Genomic DNA, 19,223 nt, shown 5'->3' on the forward strand with positions numbered 1-19,223 from the left:
GTAAGGAGAAAAAGTGGACGCTAAACCTCGTGCCCTCAATATTGTTGTCCTCAATATTGTTGACCCAATATTGTTGTCTTCAGTTTTGTTGACAGATGAAAATCGGGAGGATTAGCAAGAATGCTTCAGCTGCACACACAACGCTGTCAAGCGCCATTCATATAAAACTCGCGGGCCGCACTAACATTAAACGTTCATATAAAGGTGGGGGCCGCACAATAACGTCTCGCGGGCCACAATTGGCCCCCGGGCCGCATGTTTAAGACCCCTGATTAAGATGATCAGTGTTTCCACAAAGATAAATATCATTAATTATTAATAATAACATGGAGTTAAAGGTAAATTGAGCAAATTGGCTATTTGTGGCAATTTATTTAAGTGTGTATCAAACTGGTAGCCCTTCGCATTAATCAGTACCCAAGAAGTAGCTCTTGGTTTCAAAAAGGTTGGTGACCCCTGCCTTACATGGTACTGTCAAAACTAAAATAATTGTAAAGAACATATTAAATGTGGAAAAATAAATGAATAAAATATTTGAACTTTTTCTTTGTGAGTTAAAAAAGTGAGAACCGATGATTTCTCTGTTGGCCCCTTCCTGCTTTTCGCAAATTACAACTTCTGATTGGATTCTCACTTGGGAGTGACAAGTGAAAGTCCAATCACAGTCACGTTCAGCGTAAGGCTGTCAACGACTCCTGATCTGATTGGTTATCGCAACTGTCTATCGACTGTCTATCCGGCAGAATTCATACAATGCTGGCGACAAGCCAGCTGAATTCTGATTGGATAAAAGCTCTAACGTAAAAACAAGCAACACTGGAGCCTAATAAGACATTAAGAGAATATGATGAAAACGTTCTGGAAAGTAGATTAAAATGTACTTTTATTAATCTATGATCGTGATTTATGTTAGGGCAGCAGATAAGGCCTTGCTGGCCCTAACGGCACACCCCTGCTTAAAAACAATGACTCGAGCCCTTGCTCGGGGCAGAACATTCATACTTTGTTGTCCAGTCATTGTCAAATGTAACACGTATCGCTGTTGCCTCCAGTGGTGTGGCGGGAGTACTGCATACATGACCAACCCGAGTTAGAATGGTTTCATCAAGCCTATTTGGCGGATGTTCAGCGGGCCGAACGGAAATCTTTGGAGGGCCGAATGTAGCTCGCGGGCCGGCAGTTAAATAGGCTCCTGTAAGTGCTTCAATCAACACCTCCGTTCACATAGCCGTGGACATTTGTGTTTTGCATGACATCGCACTTTTTTCCGAAATGTTTAATAGAATAGAATAGAACAAAATGCCTTTTATTGTCACTATACACAGGTACAATGAGATTAAAAGCAACTCCAGTGTCAGTGTGACAGTCTACAAAATATGGAAAACATAGGAAGAAAAGAAAAAGAAAAATAGTGCAAAATGAGGTAAGGTGCACAGTAGGGCTGTGAATCTTTGGGTGTCCCACGATTCGATTCAATATCGATTCTTTGGGTCACGATTCGATTCAAAATCGATTTTTTTCCCAATTCAAAAGGATTCTCTATTCATTCAATACATAGGATTTCAGCAGGATCTACCCCAGTCTGCTGACATGCAGGCAGAGTAGTAGATTTTTGTAAAAAGCTTTTATAATTGTAAAGGACAATGTTTTATCAACTGATTGCAATAATGTACATTTGTTTTAACTATTAAATGAACCAAAAATATGACTTATTTTATCTTTGTGAAAATATTGGACACAGTGTGTTGTCAAGCTTATGAGATGCGATGCAAGTGTAAGCCACTGTGACACAATTGTTCTTTTTTTTGTTGTTGTTATAAATGTCTAATGATAATGTCAATGAGGGATTTTTAATCACTGCTATGTTGAAATTGTAACTAATATTGACACTGTTGTTGATAATATTCATTTTTGTTTCACTACTTTTGGTTTGGTTTGTTCTGTGTCGTGTTTGTGTCTCCTCTCAATTGCTCTGTTTATTGCGGTTCTGAGTGTTGCTGGGTCGGGTTTGGTTTTGGAATTGGATTGCATTGTTATGGTATTGCTGTGTATTGTTTTGTTGGATTGATTAGTTAAAAAAATTAAATTAAATTAAATAAAAATGAAAAAATAAATAAATAAATAAAAATAAAAATAAATCGATTTTTTAGATTTTTTTTAACGTAAGAATCGCGATTCGAATTCAAATCGATTTTTTCCCACACCCCTAATGCACAATATAGTCTTGACAACGAATGTTCAATGTGTTGTTTACAGGAAATAAATATTATACTGTATACATATATACAGAAGCATTCAGAGTAGAAATTGCACACAAAGAAGTGCTAAACTTTAAAATCAGGGCCTATGAGAGTTCACCGTGGTCATGGCTAACTCGGACAAAAGGGAAAAATGCTGGTTTTCAGGAGGATATTATGTGTTGTTTTGTTCATTCTGGGCCATTCAAAAAGCGTCCGCCATGCATATGAATGCATAACATTTATCTTTGTTCAAATTTCCCCTATGCAGAAATATTTGCACTGCACCGCCTGCTCCTGCGCGTTTCCTCCCAAAACAGGAGATTAATTTTTTAGAGGCTTTGCAGCACAGCCAGTGTCCGTTAGAAGAAGAGCAGGAGGACGCGGGGGTTGTTGGGGAGGAGGCTTTTTTTCTTCTTTTTTTTTTTTCTTTTTTTTTTTTTTTTTGCGGTCGTCTGGGTATCGAGAAGGCCTGCCAGCCAGCACAGGTGGTGTTTTTGTCTGGATGCCTCCCAGGAAAGAGAGGCAAGGAGCACAGAGCAGACACAAAAGGGGAGGATGAGGCATAAGGACATTAAACATTTGGATCTGTATACGTTTTATCATTCACTGGTTCATAGTTTGATCATCTGCTACATGCGCGTGTGTGTGCGTGTGCGTGTGCGTGTGCGTGTGCGTGTGTGTGTGTGTGTGTGTGTCTGTGTGTTTAGGCAGAAACCCCAGTAAAACGCTAATCCCACTGCCTTAATTTGTCTTTGAATACAATTCACAAGTGCCAGATTGCTTCCCGCAATAGATGAATGCTAGTTAATGAAATAAATTCATGCAGCAGCAGATGCATTTTGCCAGGCTTCATAAAGAGAAAAAAATAACAATAATGTGGTAATTTTCCCATAAAGCAGTGTTATTCAACCACTGTGCCGTGAGATACAGTCTGGCGTGATGTGGGAGATTATGCAGTTTTCACCTATTTGGGTTAAAAATATTTTTTGCAAACCAGTAATTATAATCTGCAAGTAATGTGCCGTTGTTGAGTGTCGGTGCTGTCTAGAGCTCGGCAGAGTGACAGTGGTATACCATACCATACCAGTAGGTGGCAGCAGGTAGTTAATTGCTTTGTAGATGTGGGGAACACGTCGTGTGAGACGACGACGGTTTGTCGTGATCACAATATGCAGGCGACAGCGGGGAGGCAGTGTGCAGGTAAAAAGGTGTCCAATGCTTAAACCAAAAATAAACAAAAGGTGAGTGCCCCTAAGAAAAGGCATTGAAGCTTAGGGAAGGCTACGCAGAACGAAACTAAAACCGAACTGGCTGCAAAGTAAACAAAAACAGAGTGCTGGACAACAGCAAAGACTTACAGCGTGTGGAGATGACGGCACATCCGTACATGACATGACAATCAACAATGTCCACACAAAAAAAGATAGCAACAACTTAAATGTTGTTGATTGCTAAAACAAAGCAGGTGCGGGGAATAACGATCAAAGGAAGACATGGAACCGCAACAGGAAAATACCAACAAAACAGGAAAAGCCACCAAAATAGGAGCGCAGGACAAGAACTAAAACACTACGCACGGAAAAACAGCAAAGAACTCCAAATAAGTCACGGCGTGATGTGACAGTACACATACTTTGAGACAAGAGCTATAGTGATGCATGCTTGGTTATGGTTGAAAGTCATATCCAACAATTGCGACAACGACTTTTTATTGTCTACTGAGTTTCATGTTTTAATGATTTCTGCTGGTGGTGTGCCTCCGCATTTGTTCAAAGAAAAAAATGCGCCTTGGCTCAAAAAAGGTTGAAAAACGCCGCCATAAAGGACCTCAACCTGTACATCCATCCTTCGCTGGCATGCTCTTTTTATTTTTATTTATTTATTTGCCCTCTCCAGCTACTCAGGCAAATCATATTGTTAATGTAAATGCCCATTTCGGCTGTAAAAATTTAATTTACAAAAGTAATGTGTGGGAAACTTCTCTTGTTGCCTTATTTGTATTTGACTTCATTAAATGGATTTATATTATTATTTGGTGCAGCCCGGCCGGAGCAGGAGGGGATAGAAAGAGAAAATAAGGAAGATTAGACAGAGAGACAACAACAATAAACACAGCAATAACAACAACAACAGAACAGCATCAGCGAATAGGATATGTACAATTATGATGGTAAAAGTGATAACAGAGAAGCAGTTAGTGAAATAAATAATAATAATACAGAAATGACAATGAGCATTATTACACTACAAATGGAGCAATAAACATATCAATAGAAATAGCACTATTGATAAGGAATCATAACAATTACCTCTATTATCAACAATACAATTGTTTCAAAAGCAACAATATATGTAATGATAACTTGAAATACAAAATAAAGCAGATAAATGGAGGGGAAGGAAGAGAAGCTAACTGTATTGACCTTGTAGATTGTTATAGTAAAAATAGGTTAAGCTTTGTCAGTGTGCCGTGTTTTACCCAGTTTCCCCTAGGGCAGGGGTCGGCAACCTTCAGCATACAAAGAGCCAATGGAGCCAAATAAAACCCACCTAGAGCCGCGAACTCTGTTAGATTCCTAAAATGACGATAATACCACTTATAGTTTCCTTACACTTGTGCTATAGGACTTATGAAAATAAACACTTATTTGATGTATTTCTGGTATAACTAAGCTAATCATCAAATTATTTTGAACATTAGAAAAAAATACACTGTTCCTTCCCTTATTAATGATTAAAAAAATAAAAATCAACTCATTCCAATGTTCTGAAGGCATACGACTGCGGCATATTCATTTGACTAAAAATTTAAAACAACTACCTAATCATCAATAAAAACAGCAAATTAATAAAAATATATATAAATAAAATGTTTCTCTTTTTTGATCCGTCCATTGCTTGGGGTTGACCGCTAAAAACAATACAATTGCATGGCAGCAAGAGATGTCGCATAAGGGCTGTGACATACATTTCCATTGACAATATATTAAAATGTGTTTTATTTTCATATGACAAGATCTCAGAACTCTCCAAAATAACACCTGTTAAATTAAAATAAACTAAATAAAATGAAATATAATAAATCAGGTACCGTATTTCCTTGAATAGCCGCAGGGGCGTTAATTAATTTAAAACCTCCTGTCACACCTGCGTTTACCGGAAACCGGCGGGATGGCCGTGCATGCGGTAATTATTTTAAAACCTCTTCTCACTCCGGCGTTTACCAAAAGGAATCCATAAAATTTAGGCGTGCGCTTTGAGTGTGATGTAAGCATACCATCATGAAAAGCACATTTAATTAACAAAAACGTTATTATGGTCTTACCTGTACTTATAAATGGAGTCCATTTGCAGCTCCTTCTGACCAAAAGCATCGATAACTTGTTTATAGAAGTCTTCCTTATTTTCTTTCTTCAGTTTTAAAAGTCTCTGTTTCGATGGAGATATTCCTTTAATTATTACCTCCTGCTTCGATTGAAAGTCCAGTTTAGAAAACTGTTTTATTTTAGATACCTGTATGTGATCCTCCATGTTAGAAGTTCAGGCAGAGGGAAAAAATAAATCTCTTGCTGCGTGTGTTCACTTCTTCTGCAGTACAGGAAGTCGCAAGAAGGATCACTAGCGTGGCAGCGCCCTCTACCACCAGGAGGCGGGAGTGATTTAATGACTTATACAGTATTTCACACACGCAGCTACGGTATATTAATAAAACATAGCTGCTTACTGTTCTCTTTAGCATACTGTACCGGTATTCAATAGCTTGAACCTTAAATCCTACTGAAAAGCTCTTTATCTTTTTTCCTTTGTGCGATTGTAAACTACTGAAATCAGCTTCCTCCATTTTGAAAAGGAGGACAGATGCGTCACTCGTGACGTAACGAATTTGACCCGGTGGAAGTTCTAGCCATATGCTAAATATTTTGCGAAACGAGTTTGACCCGGCGAAAATTATAGACATGCGATAATAAAATTAATATTTTGCGAAACGAATTTGATCCAGCTTCAATAATAAACCGGCGATAAGGCCAAGCATGCGTTAATTATTTTGAGAAACGAGTTTGACCCGGCAGTAATTCTAGACGTGCGAATACTATATTCCCTGCGCCAATTCAAGGAAATACGGTAACCATTATTTGTTGACATTCGGTTTCAAAGCCAAAGGGAGCCACGGCGGAGGCATGAAAGAGCCGCGGGTTGCAGACCCCTGCCCTAGGGCAACAACGTTAATACATGTTTGATGAAATGTGATTATATGCATGAGTGTATGTGTGTATATGTGCTTGCATATGTACAGTGAATGTATATGTACATGTATGTGTATATGCATGTTTGTACAGTGAATGTATATGTACAGTACGTGTATATGTATGTTTGTACAGTGAATGTATATGTACATGTATGTGTATATATATGTTTGTACAGTGAATGTATATGTACATGTATGTGTATATGTATGTTTGTACAGTGAATGTATATGTACAGTACGTGTATATGTATGTTTGTACAGTGAATGTATATGTATGTGTATATGTATGTTTGTACAGTGAATGTATATGTACAGTACGTGTATATGTATGTTTGTACAGTGAATGTATATGTACAGTATGTGTATATGTATGTTTGTACAGTGAATGTATATGTATGTGTATATGTATGTTTGTACAGTGAATGTATATGTACAGTATGTGTATATGTATGTTTGTACAGTGAATGTATATGTATGTTTGTAGAGTGAATGTATATGTACGGTATGTGTATATGTATGTTTTTACAGTGAATGCATATGTACAGTATGTGTATATGTATGTTTGTACAGTGAATGTATATGTACATGTATGTGTATATGTATGTTTTGTACAGTGAATGTATATGTACAGTATGTGTATATGTATGTTTTTACAGTGAATGTATATGTATGTGTATATGTACACTACCGTTCAAAAGTTTGGGGTCACCCAAACAATTTTGTGGAATAGCCCTCATTTCTAAGAACAAGAATAGACTGTCGCGTTTCAGATGAAAGTTCTCTTTTTTTGGCCATTTTGAGCGTTTAATTGACCCCACAAATGTGATGCTCCAGAAACTCAATCTGCTCAAAGGAAGGTACGTTCTGTAGCTTCTGTAACAAGCTAAACTGTTTTCAGATGTGTGAACATGATTGCACAAGGGTGTTCTAATCATCAATTAGCCTTCTGAGCCAATGAGCAAACACATTGTACCATTAGAACACTGGAGTGATAGTTGCTGGAAATGGGCCTCTATACACCTATGTAGATATTGCACCAAAAACCAGACATTTGCAGCTAGAATAGTCATTTACCACATTAGCAATGTATAGAGTGTACTTCTTTAAAGTTAAGACTAGTTTAAAGTTATCTTCATTGAAAAATAAGGACATTTTAATGTGACCCCAAACTTTTGAACGGTAGTGTATGTTTGTACAGTGAATGTATATGTACAGTATGTGTATATGTATATTTGTACAGTGAATGTATATGTACAGTTTGTGTATTTGTATATTTGTACAGTGAATGTATATGTACTGTATGTGTATATGTATGTATGTATGTTTGTATGTATGTATTCGCTGGCATGCTCATTCCCCTCCAAATAATTGTCGGACACATTATGTACAGAATATTTTTCCGCAGGTTCTGACTCAGTCTTTCTCCCATCGAGGGTATCTTGCTAATTTAATCAATGTCTGCACAAAAGTAACAGGATTCGGGATGAAAATGCAACCAAAACATACAATAGGGCTCAAAAGCACATGTGATTTTGCAATGCATTGAGAAACAAATTGGATTACAATGGATCGCACAAAATAAAAACATCAAAGGACCATACAAACTGTACCCTATTCCAAAGGCTCGCTACCTTGAAAAAATACGTTAAATTGGTGGAACTGATCAATATGAGCACGACCAATGCACAAGAGGTTTGAGTAAGCTGCTGCCATTGTGGAAGCAAAACGTGTATACATTTCGTCAACAAAGCCATTTTTTTATACCGTGAAGAATTTCAGAATGCAAAGTGTCATGATTTGTTGGTGTTTTGTTATTTTTATTATCAAAGGTCTCTGCAGTCCTGAGGCTCTCCTAACTTAGCTTGAAACAACACCAATAAATATTGTAAGTGCTTAGCAAAATATAGGAATTGATTGATTGATTGAGACTTTTATTAGTAGATTGCACAGTACAGTACATGTTCCGTACAATTGACCACTAAATGATAACACCCGAATAAGTTTTTCAACTTGTTTAAGTCGAGGTCCACGTTAATCAATTCATGGTAAAGTGCGGATGGAAGTGCGTTACAGCAGAAAGTAAGCAGTTATGAACAGGAAATTAAAATGTCTCCGTGTATAATTTTCCCTGCACACAGGAAAACTTTGGGCGCAAAAACCAAATGATTTAAAAGAGTAGTAAATAGTAAATGTTGCTTTTGTTCATTCGTTGTGTACTATAGCTGGGTTGCAAATGACGTCATCTCAGTTTGTCTTCTTCACGGCTTAATTCACACAATGGTCAAGCAGCTTGAGCCTAGCATTAGAACAAGTGAGAGTGAGTGTAGAGTTTGAGTGGAGAACGCCGTATTGCTGTTCTGTTTTTGGGTGTTCCAGTCGTTCAAATAGAGAGATAGGAAAGAGATTTCATAGAGTCCGGAAAAAAGTGGTCCATAAAGGTAATAGTCAGGGGAAAAAATTAAAGGCTCTTAAAAATATCACTTTCATCATATTGTAGAGTGCAATCGGACCACGCTCGTGTCTGCAGCGATCGCTTTGCAAAATGTTTGTTTGAACATTTGATTTGTGTGAGGAACTTTGTGTGATGCAATCGAGTTTATTCTTTACTATATTAGTAGGGTTTGATAGCAGAATTTAACATTAGTTTAGGTTCTTTTGTGGTTGCTATGCCTAAATATAAGTAAGAAGACCCGGTTGTGCAAATAAACTAACGTCATGTTAAGTCCTAGTAATAAATATTGTGATTAGAGATGTCCGATAATGGCTTTTTTGCAGATATTCCGATATTGTCCAAGTCTTAATAACCGATTCCGATATCAGCCGATACCGATATATACAGTCGTGGAATTAACACATTATTATGCCTAAGTTTGTTATGATGCCCTGCTGGATGCATTAAACAATGTAACAAGGTTTTCCAAAATAAATCAACTCAAGTTATGGAAAAAAATGCCAACATGGCACTGCCATATTTATTATTGAGGGGGGTGTATATTGTAGCGTCCCGGAAGAGTTAGTGCTGCAAGGGGTTCTGGGTATCTGTTCTGTTGTGTTTATGTTGTGTTACGGTGCGGATGTTCTCCCGAAATGTGTTTGTCATTCTTGTTTGGTGTGGGTTCACAGTGTGGCGCATATTTGTAACAGTGTTAAAGTTGTTTATACGGTCACCCTGTTGACCAAGTATGGATGGCATTCACTTGTGTGTGTGAAAAGCCGTAGATATTATATGATTGGGCCGGCACGCAAAGGCAGTGCCTTTAAGGTTTATTGACGCTCTGTACTTCTCCCTACGTCCGTGTACCACTCCGTACAGCGCAGTTTTAAAAAGTCATAAATTTAACTTTTTGAAACCGATACCGATAATTTCCGATATTACATTTTAAAGCATTTATCGGCTGATAATATCGGCAGTCCGATTTTATCGGACATCTCTGATTGTGATTGTTGGTCCAATTCACCGTATTTTTGTTGTCGATTTTCATAACAAAAGCTAAAAGTTTAGTTGTTGTTGTGCAGGAAAACCAAGTGCTCTATTCGACACGGATGACCACATTATAACGTTTTTGGTTATATTTGTTAGCATCAAGAAAATATCCTTAATAGTATTATTAAACTCCATGAATAAATCTCTCGTAGACTCAACAGCATATACTGAACCTTGATACTGCTATCAAGCATTGCTGAACAACAGGGACATTTATAGCTAAATAATGATTAAAAACAACTGCAGACATGAATTGTAGATGAGACTAATATTTGTAGCAGAAAATGAACTGCAAACAAACTTATCCTTTTTCTCATTAGCGTCGCAGTCACAGCAGCACGGCACTCATTATGTCAATCAAATACGTTACTTAGCGATGCAAGAATGAATCCAACTTTGTCTTTCAGATTAATGTTTAATTTGTGGACCCTTCCAGATGTGAAGACATGATGTGTTTTCTTCTCTAAATACCGAAAGTGTCAAATGAAATGAGGTTGTAGTGAGCAGTAGCGTCTTGGTGATGATAAATGGTTCAAATCATCAACAAATAAATTCTTCAGAAAGTATAAATACACTCCATCCCATTTTAAATATTTTTTTTCATGATCGCTTATATATTTACCTCTAAACCATTCCAAATATGCTCCAATCTGCACTGATTCAGGTAAATAAACAGGATTCTAATAGGGCTTGAGACCGTCGCCTCAAACCCGGGTCACGTGATTGCAACCCAGCTATTCACTTTGTTTTGCTTTAAACAGGTGTGCCCATTACGTCGATGGCGAGCTACCAGTCGATGGCGGAGGGTGTGTCAGTCGATCGCCAGCCAGGCATTAAAAAAATAGACATAAAAACTAGCGATCATCAATCTTCACCAAGACGTCACTTGATTGACATTCACGGCACCTGAGGGTCTTGTTAAAGTTAAAGTACCAATTATTGTCACACACACTAGGTGTGGTGAAATTTGTTCACCCCCTGGGAGGTGAGGGGAGCAGTGAGCAGCAGCGGTGGCCGCGCCCGGGAATCATTTTTGGTGATTTAACCCCCAATTCCATCCCTTGATGCTGAGTGCCAAGCAGGGAGGTAATGGGTCCCATTTTTATAGTCTTTGGTATGACTCGGCCCGGGGTTTGAACTCACAACCTCCCGATCTCAGGGCGGACACTCTAACCACTAGGCCACTGAGTAGGTGAGATGCTGTGAGCTCATTATTAAGAAAAAATGGCCGACAGGAAGGCGAGAAACACGTTTTATTTGAACAGACTCTCGCGCTGTACCTGCCGTCAAAACTCTAAAGACCGACTGCGCAGTTCTTGTCTTCACAATAAAAGCCCCGCTTCATCCTGCCTGCGCTAACAAAATAAGAGTCTCAGCAAGCTGGCGTGCACAACCTAGCAACCTATGGAGTTTACCACCAATGTATTTCTTGTAAAGTGTATAAAAACGAGTATGGAAGCTGGACAAATAAGATGCCAAAAACCAACCACTTTCATGTGGTACAGGACAGAAAGGAGGACTTTTTTTCTCCTCCATTTAAAAATGTGGAAGTTATCATTACTACTGTCTGATTCCAATCAATGCAAGTCATCAAAATGAGGTAATGCACCAACTTATATTCTTGTCTTCATGAAGGAAAGGTCTTAAACATGCTTGTATTATCAAAACACATTTAACTTGTTAACAAAAACGTCTCTTTCATAAATAAATAAATATAAATTATACATATTGCTGAATTTCCCCCAGGGATCAATAAAGTACTTTCTATTCTATTCTATTCTATTCTATATGAATGAGGTAGATCCCCTCGACTTGGTCAATAGAAAAGTAGCTTGCCTGCAGAGAAAGTGTGGGCACCCCTGGCTGTCAGGTTCAAACACTGATGACATCTATTAAACAGACGAGAAGCAAGGAATAATGCAGAGACAGAGTTAAATTTTGCTCAATTGAGGAGAGACGTGTTTTGGGCTGTACTCTAGTTACAGATCCAAACAACGTTTTAAAGTCTAGCCCACGTGCTGCCTCTATTTATTTGGGAGGTCCCTGGTTACATCACTGAAGCTGTCGCTGAGGGAAGGGGGTAATCTCGACAGCTCCAGTTAGACACAATATATGATTATACGAAAATAAAAATGTGCTGACAGTCGTGATATCGCCTTGGCTCTGCTCTGTCTGCGTCACGGTACTCGATGTTCGGCCTTGGCAGTCAGCAGGCCGATTCTGGAAACAAACACTGATACGAGACTGGCTTGCGATCTTTTGGATTGCCAGCTTTGCACAGACAAAGAAAAATAAAATTTCAGCACAATTGATAATAACTATAACAACGGCCCTTAAAGGCCTACTGAAATGAAATTTTCTTATTTAAACGGGGATAGCAGATCCATTCTATGTGTCATACTTGATCATTTCGCGATATTGCCATATTTTTGCTGAAAGGATTTAGTAGAGAACATCGACGATAAAGTTCGCAACTTTTGGTCACTGATAAAAAAGCCCTGCCTGTGCCGGAAGTAGCGTGACGTCACAGGTTGTGGAGCTCCTCACATCTGCACATTGTTTACAATCATGACCACCAGCAGCGAGAGCGATTCGGACCGAGAAAGCGATGATTTCCCCATTAATTTGAGCGAGGATGAAAGATTTGTGGATGAGGAAAGTGAGAGTGAAGGACTAGAGGGCAGTGGAAGCGATTCAGATAGGGAAGATGCTGTGAGAGGCGGGTGGGACCTGATATTCAGCTGGGAATGACTAAAACAGTAAATAAACACAAGACATATATATACTCTATTAGCCACAACACAACCAGGCTTATATTTAATATGCCACAAATGAATCCCGCATAACAAACACCTCCCCCCTCCCGTCCATATAACCCGCCAATACAAATCAAACACCCGCACAACACACTCAATCCCACAGCCCAAAGTACCGTTCACCTCCCCAAAGTTCATACAGCACATATATTTCCCCAAAGTTACGTACGTGACATGCACATAGCGGCACGCACGTACGGGCAAGCGATCAAATGTTTGGAAGCCGCAGCTGCGTACTCACGGTACCGCATATCCAACTCAAAGTCCTCCTGGTAAGAGTCTCTGTTGTCCCAGTTCCCCACAGGCCAATGGTAAAGCTTGACTGTCATCGTTCGGGAATGTAAACAATGAAACACCGGCTACGACGTAGCCGCTACGTGTTTGTGTTGCTGCAGCCAGTCGCTAATACACCGCTTCCCACCTACAGCTTTCTTCTTTGCTATCTTCATTGTTCATTAAACAAATTGCAAAAGATTCACCAACACAGATGTCCAGAATACTGTGGAATTTTGCGATGAAAACAGACGACTTAATAGCTGGCCACAATGCTGTCCCAAAATGTCCGCTACAATCCGTGACGTCACGCGCAAACGTCATCATACCGAGACGTTTTCAGCAGGATATTTCACGGGAAATTTAAAATTGCACTTTACTAATCTAACCCGGCCGTATTGGCATGTGTTGCAATGTTAAGATTTCATCATTGATATATAAACTATCAGACTGCGTGGTCGGTAGTAGTGGGTTTCAGTAGGCCTTTAAGCATAAGAGTTGTGTGATAATATATACATAATTATTCTAACACTGGCTTAAACAATTTTATGAAATAAAATAGAATAAGGAACGAGTTTAAATATTGTGTTTATATTGGTAAACTATCAATAACCACTCACCATAAATACATTGAAAAATGTACAGTTAATTGACTAGTATAGGTATCGACCGATCTCTCTCGTGAATGATCGGTATCGGAATCGGCGGCAAAAACCTTGATCGGAACATCCCTACAGGAACCAAAAGTATATTTGGATTTACAATAACTCTCACTTTTTGCGGCTCCACCGCCTGATTTGAGTTTGAACCTAAGGCTGCTAAGACGTCCATTTTCAGTTAAAGACGTTAAATGAGCCAAGAAAGACATGCAGTGTGTTAACAGAGTGAGGCGGGGGGTGTATCACGTCGATGTCACTCCTCAATGTGTCACTTGTGAAACTTACACTCCTCACATGACACCGCACACCGGCATCGAACACATTCCTCACATTTTTCTCCACTGTGGAAATCGAGAACTCCCACCGGGAGTGAAAGCGGGAAGTTTGAGTATGGAGTCGGTGGGGGGTGGGTACTGCGGAGGGCTCAATCTGCCTTGACGTTCACGGCTTCAATTTCCCCCATCTGTGATCCCCACCACGCTGTAATGGGTGGGTGCAGGGGCTTGGGGGGTGGCTGTACATGAGCACCCTCAGCATGGATGTGATCATGAGTGTGTTGAAGGGCTGGTGCCATCCAGACTAGGAAGGAGGTGTTGTCCTCCAGTGATTTAGTGAACGTCGTCACGCTGAACAAACACACGGCTGTTGCCTTTTCAAGTTAAAGGTCATGGCTGGAATTTAGCTGGAGGGGGAAAAAATGTAAATTTATGGAAGAATATTGTGTTGACCTGGAAATTCTTAGCCATTGAGGTAATACTCATTTATGATGGCTGAATCCGAAGCAGTTGGACTTTTTTGACCACTCTTCTTGACAAAATTGGTGCAGTTCAGCTACATTTGTTGTTTTTCTGACATGGACTTGTTTCTTCAGCATTGTCCACACGTTTAAGTCAGGACTTTGGGAAGGCCATTCTAAAACCTTCATTCTAGCCTGATTTAGCCATTCCTTTACCACTTTTGACGTGTGTTTGGAGTCATTTTCCAAGACCCAACCTCCGGGCTAAAGATTTTAGGTTGTCCTGAAGAATTTGGAGGTAATCCTTCTTTTTCATTGTCCCATTTACTCTCTGTAAAGCACCAGTTTCATTGGCAGAAAAACTGGCCCAGAGCATAATACTACCACCACCATGCTTGACGGTAGGAATGGTGTTCCTGGGATTACAGGCCTCACCTTTTCTCCTCCAAACATATTGCTGGGTATTGTGGCCAAACAGCTCAATTTTGGTTTCATCTGACATCACATGGACAAAGATAAGACCTTCTGGAGGAAAGTTCTGCAGTCAAAAATTCAACCAGAAGCTTGTGGATGGCTACCAAAAGCCACTTCTTGCAGTGAAACTTGCCAAGGGACATGTAACCAAATATTAACATTGCTGTATGTATACTTTTGACCCAGCAGATTTGACCCATAATAAATTCATAAAAGAACCAAACTTCATGAATGTTTTTTTGTGACCAACAAGTATGTGCTCCAATCACTCTATCACAAAAAAATAAGAGTTGTAGAAATGATAGGAAACTCAAGACAGCCATGACATTATGTTCTTTACCTTTTGACCATGACTGTATATAAAACCAAAAAGTGCCTCTCCCACCCTTTATGTGCTCTGTACATCAACCTCACTTTAAACTATCACCCCATTTTCCCCCTATTGTGGTGACGCCTCAGTCACCACCGCCTGCTATAACTCATCCTGTACTTTTTTCCATGCTAAATATTGTCTGTCTAACAACTTTGCTGCCACTTTAACAATTATTTTTATTATTTTTGTCTTGTTTTTTGCTTGTTCTGCGCAGTATGCTAGAAAATGACAATTTTAACCGTACTTATTCCTGTAATTGCTGACTCCTGTGCTGTCTTTGTATGGATGTTCTCATTCCTTTGCATTACCTTTCCCTGTTTCTGTACTTTAACTTCGTCTGCATATGTGCTATTTCGCTCTACTTTAATTTTCTGAACTTCTGCCTTTTGTTTTCTGACTACACAAGCTAGGGCTGGGCGATATATCGAGTTTGTAAGGTGTATCGATATATTTCTAAACAAGATATGTATTAAGAAAATATTGTAATATCGTTATAATTTATTTCACGTTAAAACACTGTATAAGTGTACTATACACTTATACAGTGTATAAGTGTATAGTATACACTTATACTACTCATCATCCCTACTATGATGAGTAGGGATGATGTTTGATAAGAAATTATCGAGTTCGAGCCCATTATCAAATCCTCTTATCGAACCGATTACTTATCGATTCTCTTATCGAATCCAGATAGGTTGTTGTATATGGAAAAAAACACAATATTTGGTTTAACAAAAGCTCAGTTTTACTTTATAAGAAAAAAATAAAATAAATAAATAAATATTGACTGTTTCCCCCTTAAAATAATAAAATAAATAAATATTGACTGTTGTTACCCAAAGTATATTAAGTGGGATTTTTCAGAAAAACAAATATATACAGTAACACAAAAACAACCTGTCTCTGTGATCACTATAGGTGTATAAATAATAATATAGTGTTAAATAAAATCAGTCACTTGGACACAAAACTGAAAATAATACAGCTCTCCAAAAAGTGCACTTCTGCTGCTATTGGAACATACTAACTACACACACACAGGCAGACAGCTAACAAACAATCCAAGACGTCTAATAAAGTTCCAAAGCAGATTAATCCATTTAGGCTCTTTATTGTTGTTGATCTTGCTTTGTCTTTTCCTATCTTTACTTTTGTCTTGCACTGGACTGTTATTTTTATTTATTTTTTAAACTGAAATATACACAATGACAAATGTATAAGCTATGTGATTCAATTAACATACTGAAATGTAATACACAATATGTAAATATTAGCTTCACACAAATATACAGTACTATCACCAAACATACTTCTGAGTGTTGAAACTATTTCGATGGTGGAAATACACGACTGGCAGCCATTTTAATAATAATAATGGATTAGATTTACATAGCGCTTTTCTAGACACTCAAAGCGCTTCACAGAGAAGTGAGAACCCATCATTCATTCACACCTGGTGGTGGTAAGCTACTTTCGTAGCCACAGCTGCCCTGGGGTAGACTGATGATTTTAAGTCCTCAAAACATCCAATGAAACAGTGCACAAAAATCGTTTTTTAATAAACATCTTACTATCAAATTTACCACTTTCCACCTTAATATTGAGTTACATAAACAAGTTAAACAGTTTACTTACAGACTTATCTTTTCCAAGGCTTGTAAGAGCTAACACAACTTGTCTACTTCTCAATTGTCTCATGAACTGGACTAACATCGTCAACCCGGAAGTGCCCAAACTATTTACGTGTAGTATTTTCATATCGCCACAAGGTGTCAGTAAGAGTCTACAATCAAATGGGCATAACATTGCCCATTTGGGATTCGTTCCCCGGGATTCGAATAAAGAACCAACTATTTTTCTTTACTATAGTGGCCTCGATAACGGGAACCGGTTCTCAAAAAAGGATTCGAGTCCATTGAATCGGTTCTTTTCTTATCGAACAACCGGGAGAATCGGCTTCGAACATCATCCCTAATGATGAGTCACGATTGGTTGAGATTAAGGCAAAACATTAGGGACAGGCCAATATTTAAGATAGGGCGGGTCATGGAACCAGGAAGGGAAATCACAACAGACATCCCAAATGACGACGAGAGAGTCGGAGAAGAGAAGAGGGAATATTCTAGCGGGCAATTTATATATTAAAAAAAACTAGTGGAAGATGGCAGAGGGATTCTCTTCTTTAGATTTTTCTTTTAGCGATGTAGACAATGTCCAGGAAACCCACAATGCGTCTACCTTGGCCACATTTGAACAAATGTATGCGTCTGGATAAAACATTAATTTGAGTTGTTTACCATGTGACACGTCACCCTTGCTCCTGATGGGTTGTGGTTAGGGCCTTGCATGGCAGCTCTCGCCATCAGTGTGTGAATGTGTGTGGGAATGGGTGAATGTGGAAATAGTGTCAAAGCGCTTTGAGTACCTTGAAGGTAGAAAAGCGCTATACAAGTATAACCCATTTACCATGTAAACCCAAATAAAAACTGTTCTCCAGTTGCCAAGCTGGGCATATTTCGCACGAGAAATGCTGCCAAAAATGTATGCCGAAGTGAGGAAGATCATAGCCGCACAATTAAAGGCCTACTGAAATGAATTTTTTTTATTTAAACGGGGATAGCAGATCTATTCTATGTGTCATACTTGATCATTTCGCGATATTGCCATATTTTTGCTGAAAGGATTTAGTATAAAACAACGACGATAAAGATTGCAACTTTTGGTATCTGATAAAAAAAAGGCTTGCCCCTACCGGAAGTAGCGTGACGAAGTCAGTTGAACATACACGCAAAGTTCCCTATTGTTTACAATGATGGCCGCATGAAGTGAGAGAGATTCGGACCGAGAAAGCGACAATTTCCCCATTAATTTGAGCGAGGATGAAAGATTTGTGGATGAGTAAAGTGCAAGTGAAGGACTAGTGGGGAGTTGAAGCTATTCAGATAGGGAAGATGCTGTGAGAGCCGGGGGTGACCTGATATTCAGCTGGGAATGACTACAACAGTAAATAAACACAAGACATATATATACTCTATTAGCCACAACACAACCAGGCTTATATTTAATATGCCACAAATTAATCCTGCATAAAAACACCTGCGTGTTTGTTATGCTAGCTCCTAGCTCCTCTTCTAGCTCCTAGCTCCATAGAACACGCCAATACAATTCAAACACCTGATCAACACACACAATCACTCAGCCCAAAAGACCGTTTACCTAACCCAAGGTTCATAAAGCTTATATATTTTTAAAAAGTTACGTACGTGACGCGCACATACGGTCAAGTTATCGAATGTTTAGCAGCCAAGGCTGCATACTCACGGTACCTGATATTCAGCTGGGAATGACTACAACAGTAAATAAACACAAGACATATATATACTCTATTAGCCACAACACAACCAGGCTTATATTTAATATGCCACAAATTAATCCTGCATAATAACACCTGCGTGTTTGTTATGCTAGCTCCTAGCTCCTCTGCTAGCTCCTAGCTCCATAGAACACGCCAATACAATTCAAACACCTGATCAACACACACAATCACTCAGCCCAAAAGACCGTTCACCTAACCCAAGGTTCATAAAGCTTATATATTTTTAAAAAGTTACGTACGTGACGCGCACGTACGGTACGGTACGTGTTATGCTAGCTCCTAGCTCCTCTGCTAGCTCCTAGCTCCATAGAACACGCCAATACAATTCAAACACATGATCAACACACACAATCACTCAGCCCAAAAGACCGTTCACCTAACCCAAGGTTCATAAAGCTTATATATTTTAAAAAAGTTACGTACATACGCAAAAAAAAGCCAAAGCTGCATACTCACAGTAGCACGTCTGCGTCTTTGTCATCCAAATCAAAGTAATCCTGGTAAGAGTCTGTGTTGTCCCAGTTCTCTACAGGCGTCTGTGTA

At 38.9% G+C, this 19,223-nt stretch overlaps 1 protein-coding gene across 1 annotated transcript in view; it reads left to right on the forward strand.

The window, feature by feature from the left end:
• sema6bb (sema domain, transmembrane domain (TM), and cytoplasmic domain, (semaphorin) 6Bb) overlaps nucleotides 1-19,223 on the forward strand; it is a 521,655-nt gene that overhangs the window by 339,967 nt on the left and 162,465 nt on the right. The window lies entirely within an intron of this gene.

The sequence above is a fragment of the Entelurus aequoreus genome, linkage group LG27 (genome assembly GCF_033978785.1).
Source record: "Entelurus aequoreus isolate RoL-2023_Sb linkage group LG27, RoL_Eaeq_v1.1, whole genome shotgun sequence".
NCBI lineage: Eukaryota > Metazoa > Chordata > Actinopteri > Syngnathiformes > Syngnathidae > Entelurus > Entelurus aequoreus.